Raw genomic sequence first — 6800 nt, 5'->3', positions numbered from 1 at the left:
CTCTCTCTTTCTTTGTTTCTGTCTTTTTTTTTAAAAAAAAAATGTTTTCCCTTTTTACTTGCCAAACCATAATAAATGCCGTTATTATGGTATATATATATATATACATATACATACATTTGTATAGATATATACATAGCTATGATATTCAAATATTAATCAAATGATTTATGATACGATAAATATATCACAATTATAACTATGAGAATTATAAAGATATCATGAGTTCGGGGTAAACAGAAAATTTTGTGTTTTTAAACATTGGACTTACTATCATGTTACAATTAATTGGTTTGTTGATATACGATACTAATTTGTTTATCCGTGTTTTTAATTTATAAGAAAATTTTGCAAAATATGAAATCCACGTAGAAAGATAAAACATTTGATGAAATATGTATGAAATTATATAGTCATTTGTAATAGAAGCATGATGCACGGGAAGTGATAGATTGCTATTTCGAAAATAATTAAAGGGAGGACAGATAAATCATAGTTCACGCTGAATATTAGCAAAATGAAAGATGTGGATATTCGAAAATATTAGAGATTTTTTTCTGAATCTTCGTATTATTTCTCAATATATAAATCATAGTCAGTGTTCAATAATAGAAGAAATGAAAAATGACAAAGATTGAAAAACCATTTTGGAATTTATTTTTTGCACGTGTATCTATGATTACTTGACTGTCATGTGTTATATTTTGTCTTATTGCTAAAGTTTTAGACAGCCAATCGATATGTCAGAATATGTGTCATCTTTATGACTTTGGCTAGTTTATGGTGAACCCTCTGATAGAAAGGACGTTGATGTCTTTTTTCACAGCCTAGGGTGAAGGGAAGATTCCACGTGAAATCAAGCGACGATATCACTCGTATAAGGTCAAGCCGGGGGGGCTATTTCATAAATCATAAGCCTAATCTAGTTCGGTAAAAACCAATGAACCGAAATAAAAATATTGACGATATTTGTTCTGTTTTGGCACCTGCAAGAATGTTACCATGGTTACAGTTTCCAAGCTTGGCGTTAATGTGTTAGGTAATTGAAAGGCTTTGAAGTACAATAAGAGACTCGGGTGTTCTCAATATGCCTTCTCGTCTGAAGGCATTGATAACGTATTGTTTTGAGGAGAAATAATTCACTGTCGTCTTATCTCTAATAATAACTATTACCATTCTAGCATAAATCACTTCTTCTCTAAATTAATAAAAAAAACTATATGATAAATGCATTTTCTAAAATGTTATGGAAGCAGAACAAATTATAGTCAATGTTATAAAATATGTATCATATAACTATTCTATGTTTATATAACCAAATGTGTATTCAATTATTAGCATATATTAAATGAAGAGACACCAAATTACAGTTCACATTGGATTAAATTATGAAAATAATTTTTCATTTTTTTTTTAACAAAATGCATGTGAATAAATAATGAATAAAGTAGGACATTTAAGTTGATTTGACAATTCCAAGTCATATAATACAACATATTTACAAATGCATTGAATTTTATTACAGTTATTGACGTTAGAGAATATGTTTGATTTCATTAAAATACAGTCGTAAAATCAAACCAAGGAGTATTTTTAACGAAGCATTTTCCCCAAGTGTACAAGATATGATGACGTATACTGTTACAACCTATCTTTGCAATCCATCTCAACGAGAGTTTACAGAGACCTTGAAGAAAACACAGAACCCGAGTTATCACTGCTATCGTTAAAAAAAACAAAATGTATCACAATAAATTATCAAAACTTTTGAAATATCTAGAATTTTCATTTTCAATCAATATATTCTTTTTTATCTCAGTTGCATGTTATTTTATTTTCATCATCAAATTTTACCATGCATAACACACCTTTGCGCTACACGAGGCAATAAAACCAATGTTCAAAGTCACCATTCCAGTTTTACCAGTTCCTATTGCTTGTTTGAGTACAGGGAAACATAAAATTCAACGTGAGGTTTGAAACAGTACACAAACCACACCCTTGTAGTAGTTTTAACTGTAGTTGTAAAACGAGCAGTATATATTAATTTCATATAGGTACATCTTTCTTAAGTAAACGTGTATTTTATTTCATATCTTTCATCGTATGTATACAAATTACCAGTTTGTTAAAATTTCATTAAATTATATTTACATTCAAACTGCGATTCATTTTCATAATAAAATTTCACACGTGACCTCATTAACATAATTGGTTAGTTTTATTTTAAGTTTATTAACTATTTTATTACTATTATTTTACGTATGTATGTATATATATATATAAATATCCGATAAACTCGTTACTTTATTTTCTAACTCCTCTATAATGTACTCTCCCTACAATGAATATCAATATTGATATGGATTATGTGCTTATGAAATGGAACATCCTCGTCAGAATGATTAGTCAGCGAGGTATGTAATTCTCTGAACAAATTGTGTGGTTTCTGTAAGAAAAATAATTATAGCAAGACCTGTCTTGCATCTAATGAGAATGTTATTTCAGTTGTATAGATCAGGTAAGTAATAACAAGACAAAAATACATCAAGCTTTACAATTTTATCAAGTAGACACATATAATCTATATTTATAACATCAAATGAGAAAAAAAATCCGTATTTCTACTAGTTATAGTTATTTTATATCAAATTTTACTAAACCTTCAAATACACTTGCTGTTCAAAATAAAGAGAAAAAATGTTACATTATGCTAATGATTAAAATACTGCTCATTCATGAATATTCAATACAATATGCATGAAGAAGATTACAACATTTCGATATTTAATTTTTTCATTCTTGGTGAATCATGACTGTGAGATCAGCATTACCATCATGTATATGCATTCACCATAACAGATAGTATTGTTTGTTGTAGGTCTTATTGGTAAGTAATACTTCTTGCACGAATGATTTCATAATAAACAATATTAGTAGCACTTGTTTTTTCTCTCCTCTGTGTAATGATATCTTCCTGTTCAGGGCGGTTGGTCGCCCACCCTTGCGACGTCATCAATTACTTTATTGACAACACCTACTGATGACAGGTCGAAAATGGACACAAGATCTCAGTTATATACGTTAGTAAATATCTATAAACAAATGTACACAATTTTTTTTACATGAAATGATGATCTGTCTTATCTAATTCAACTACCTATTGACCCTTGTTTCACACTTTCAACGTGATAAACTGACCGGTCCATCAATCGAGATTTATTCTGATGTTTTCCTGTAAATCATATTTATTAGTATGGGTGTCCAATAACAACAACCTTACAGTTAAACAACGTATACCAGAAACACTACTGACCACACAAAGTCTTAGCACAGTCAGATTTATTGTACTTTGATGACATAAACCATGAATATATATGTGATAGTATATTTATGATATGAATTACATTACTATCATGATACCAACTAACTTGGTGATAGAAATCAACACAGAGTTATTGGTTTATATACAATTAATATTCTTAACTTAATGTAGAAATCATCTTCATGTACACTAAATGTAATAAATATGTCTATATAAATATATACCCCGAGCTCCTGGTCACATTAAACGGTCTGTACATAGGGAAAACATATAGTCGTATGTGTAACACACAGAAAATATACAAATAGAAATATTAAACTATTAAGTGTTTATAACAGCATTCTAATAAAAACAGATTAATACACAAAATTTTCAATTATTGTCTAAACATTATGCTTGATTAAGTTGCTCTTTAAAAATATTAACATTAGTTGACAAATAATCTAATGTCAATTTTTTTCTTCATTTAAAAGTTAGTAAGTGTTTAAACCAAATGTTGTTTTTTCTTGTTTTCGGCTCGGCCTCACTGTGCATTGCAAAAAAATAATGAAAATAAAAAAATACATTTGTCATCTGTTTTCCTGACTGCCCACACCAGACGATACGGTAAAGTGATCACTTCAGGGCCAGTAAAGACGTGTTAGAATGGCACACGAAGATACGGTCAAGTGGTCGGACTCAGGCCATCCCTCTGACCAGTGTCCATCGCCCAATCAATAACGAACTTTCTCGGGGTCATTAGTTCGACGCCATAAATAAAGAAATCACATATCGCATAGCTTTATCAGCCATGGAGATTGTCTTATTAGTTGTCTGTACCCCATAGTGTAGAGCGAGTAGTGACCGCTGGACTTCCTAGCTAAAATGAACTGCTGGATTAGCCAGAGATTGACCGCAGTTCATTATTTCAAGCCAAAATCAATGTCCAGTCTTCTAAGCTTGGTCGACACCGAGAGGTCCCTTGAGTAAAAACTATCATTTTGTGTGTCTATTTCCATTGCCCACACATCTTCCCAGGGCAAATTACATTCTGTTTCTGTTGAAAAGACCATAAGTATATTTTTCTCTATACGCAAGCATTTCTCGTTTCATTAAAAATACACCTATCTGGTATAGTTGCAGCTTACTCCATTTTATTCACGTTTATTTAGAATTATTTAGAAAATGAGATTCAAACAATAATTGTTAGTGGTGTTTCAGATTCTTGTAGAAAACAAACCAGGAAAACTAAAAGAATGGTAGAAACAACTTTAAGTAAACTAAATTATTGATTTAAAACAAATATGTTATAGTTACTCTTGTTTCTGACTTACGGGTTAATTCGTGTATAGGTACTATTTAATCAATAATCACGTCGGTGTTATTTTCATTTTCATTATTCGTTTATAAAATTTCTTTAAAATGTATTTCTCTTCTTCAAAGAAAATAAAAGAATAAATACACGCAGTAAAAGTCTAGATTATTAAAAGAAATTATCCAAGCTTAACTTAAACAATTACTAGCACAGAGGCCTTAATTTAAAGCACTCTCTCATGTTTCTAAATTCCATTCCCAAAGAAAGCTAGATAACACATCTTGTTCAATATGTTGGTATTTACAATTTCATTGTACCTATGCTATAGATTTATTGAAAATAACTTCTAAAGCGATATTTACATTCATAATATTCAATTTTCTGTTACCTATACAAGAAATGATTATCATGATAACAAGCCCATTAAGACATAAAGATAAAAAAAACAAGTAACAATTTAACTTACTGAACATATAATGCATGAAACTGATCGTTTGTAAAGGAAATTGACACCTTCTTACATTATTTCTATACATTAATACCAACAATTTGAATGCTATCTTCAGCAGAGTATCAGCCATTACATATTTTGTAGTAGCTAGTTTATTACTGTTTTCTGTATCTATCTTTATATTTCGATGAAAAAAATGATCTTTTAATTCAAATTCTGTCAAATTCATATAAAAAGATGAAAAGAACATAATTATATCTATATCAATTTTATATGTATATATATATATAGATAGATATTTTTGTTTCATAATAACTACATGATGTTTCAGGCCACAAAACTTTGCGTTTAAGTATAAAAAATGAGATATGAATGATGATTCCTTGTTAAACGTGTAAATAATGCGAAGTCACATTTAACATTCGCTTGTAAAGCATTGACATGCATGATATATACAAAGATTTACATAAGGGAGCAGAGACAGTATTGTTGTTTCTTTTCGTATTTAGTGCTTGTAGGCAGAAGAAGATCCTTGAAAATAGGAAACAATATTACATAAATGTGATTTTACATCCCAACACACACACATACACACATGTATATAAATACATATGTATTTCTTACTATTCCAGCTATATATAATTTTGATGTGTAGGTAGAATGCACTTTTACAAGGCGATTTCTTTAAAATTTGACGTTAATTGTTAAGATTCTGTTACAGGGAGGATATTAAACTATTGTTTCGTGAAATAAGCTAGACAGTTTTACTATATATTCAAAACAAAAAAAGTCTTCTTCTTTGCATAAGATACATCAATGCTGTCAGAACTTATGAGTCTGAGGACAAGAAGACTTCAAATTGACAGATCAGTGAAACGTCTCTCGTAACACTTACATAAGCGAGTTTAAATAGATATTGTATATTATAACAAGTATAATTAGGTATCTTTAGACAATGGGACAGGAATGTTAATGGTAGCACAATCATTGGTACCGTCAGCTATTAACGTTGACGTATGGGTTACACAAGTATATTGATATCTAATAGGTTTTGATACAATAATATGTATATCAGTTTAAAATCAGCCAGATACCAGAGGCGTACATCAGAACGTCTCAGTACTTGTTTTTTTCTTTCGTTATTTGAAAGAAAACATATAAATTCGGGAGCACTAGAAAACTAAACATGGCGTACAAAGAACAAAGAAAACATAAAAAGCTAGAAATACACTAAGGGATGTCTAATATTCTTCTTGTTATTTAAAGTACGTAATCACATAAGAAATTCCTTTATTCCAATTTAGTAATATAACCTTTACTTGGATAACGCATTTAAAAAAAAAAAAAAAAAAATACAAACATATATTTTTCAAGGCTCACTCCATATTCTGTATGCTAATATATACCACAAAGTATGAATTTCGTGCATTCTTCATGTAATGATAAGATATTAACGACCTGTTCCAAATTATCCAAAAACTCATACTTATTTACGACTTCGAACAGCTATAAATTATCATGAATAGAACACACTTAATTGAACCAACAGACGTTTTTTGTGTTCGGAGTTGTAGATTCATTGAGTGTATGCATTCTTGTATTATCATCTCATAAAATAGATATAAAATTTATACCAATATATTATCTTTTAATTACGTGTTTATGTTATAAGATAGAGATATACGTACATAGGTATATTTCATTTTACAAAAACATTTACGTACACAACA

This window comes from Ylistrum balloti, unplaced genomic scaffold (genome assembly GCF_031769215.1).
Source record: "Ylistrum balloti isolate Yb309-2 unplaced genomic scaffold, AGI_CSIRO_Ybal_v1 Utg370662, whole genome shotgun sequence".
NCBI lineage: Eukaryota > Metazoa > Mollusca > Bivalvia > Pectinida > Pectinidae > Ylistrum > Ylistrum balloti.
This window is presented reverse-complemented; position numbering follows the sequence as displayed.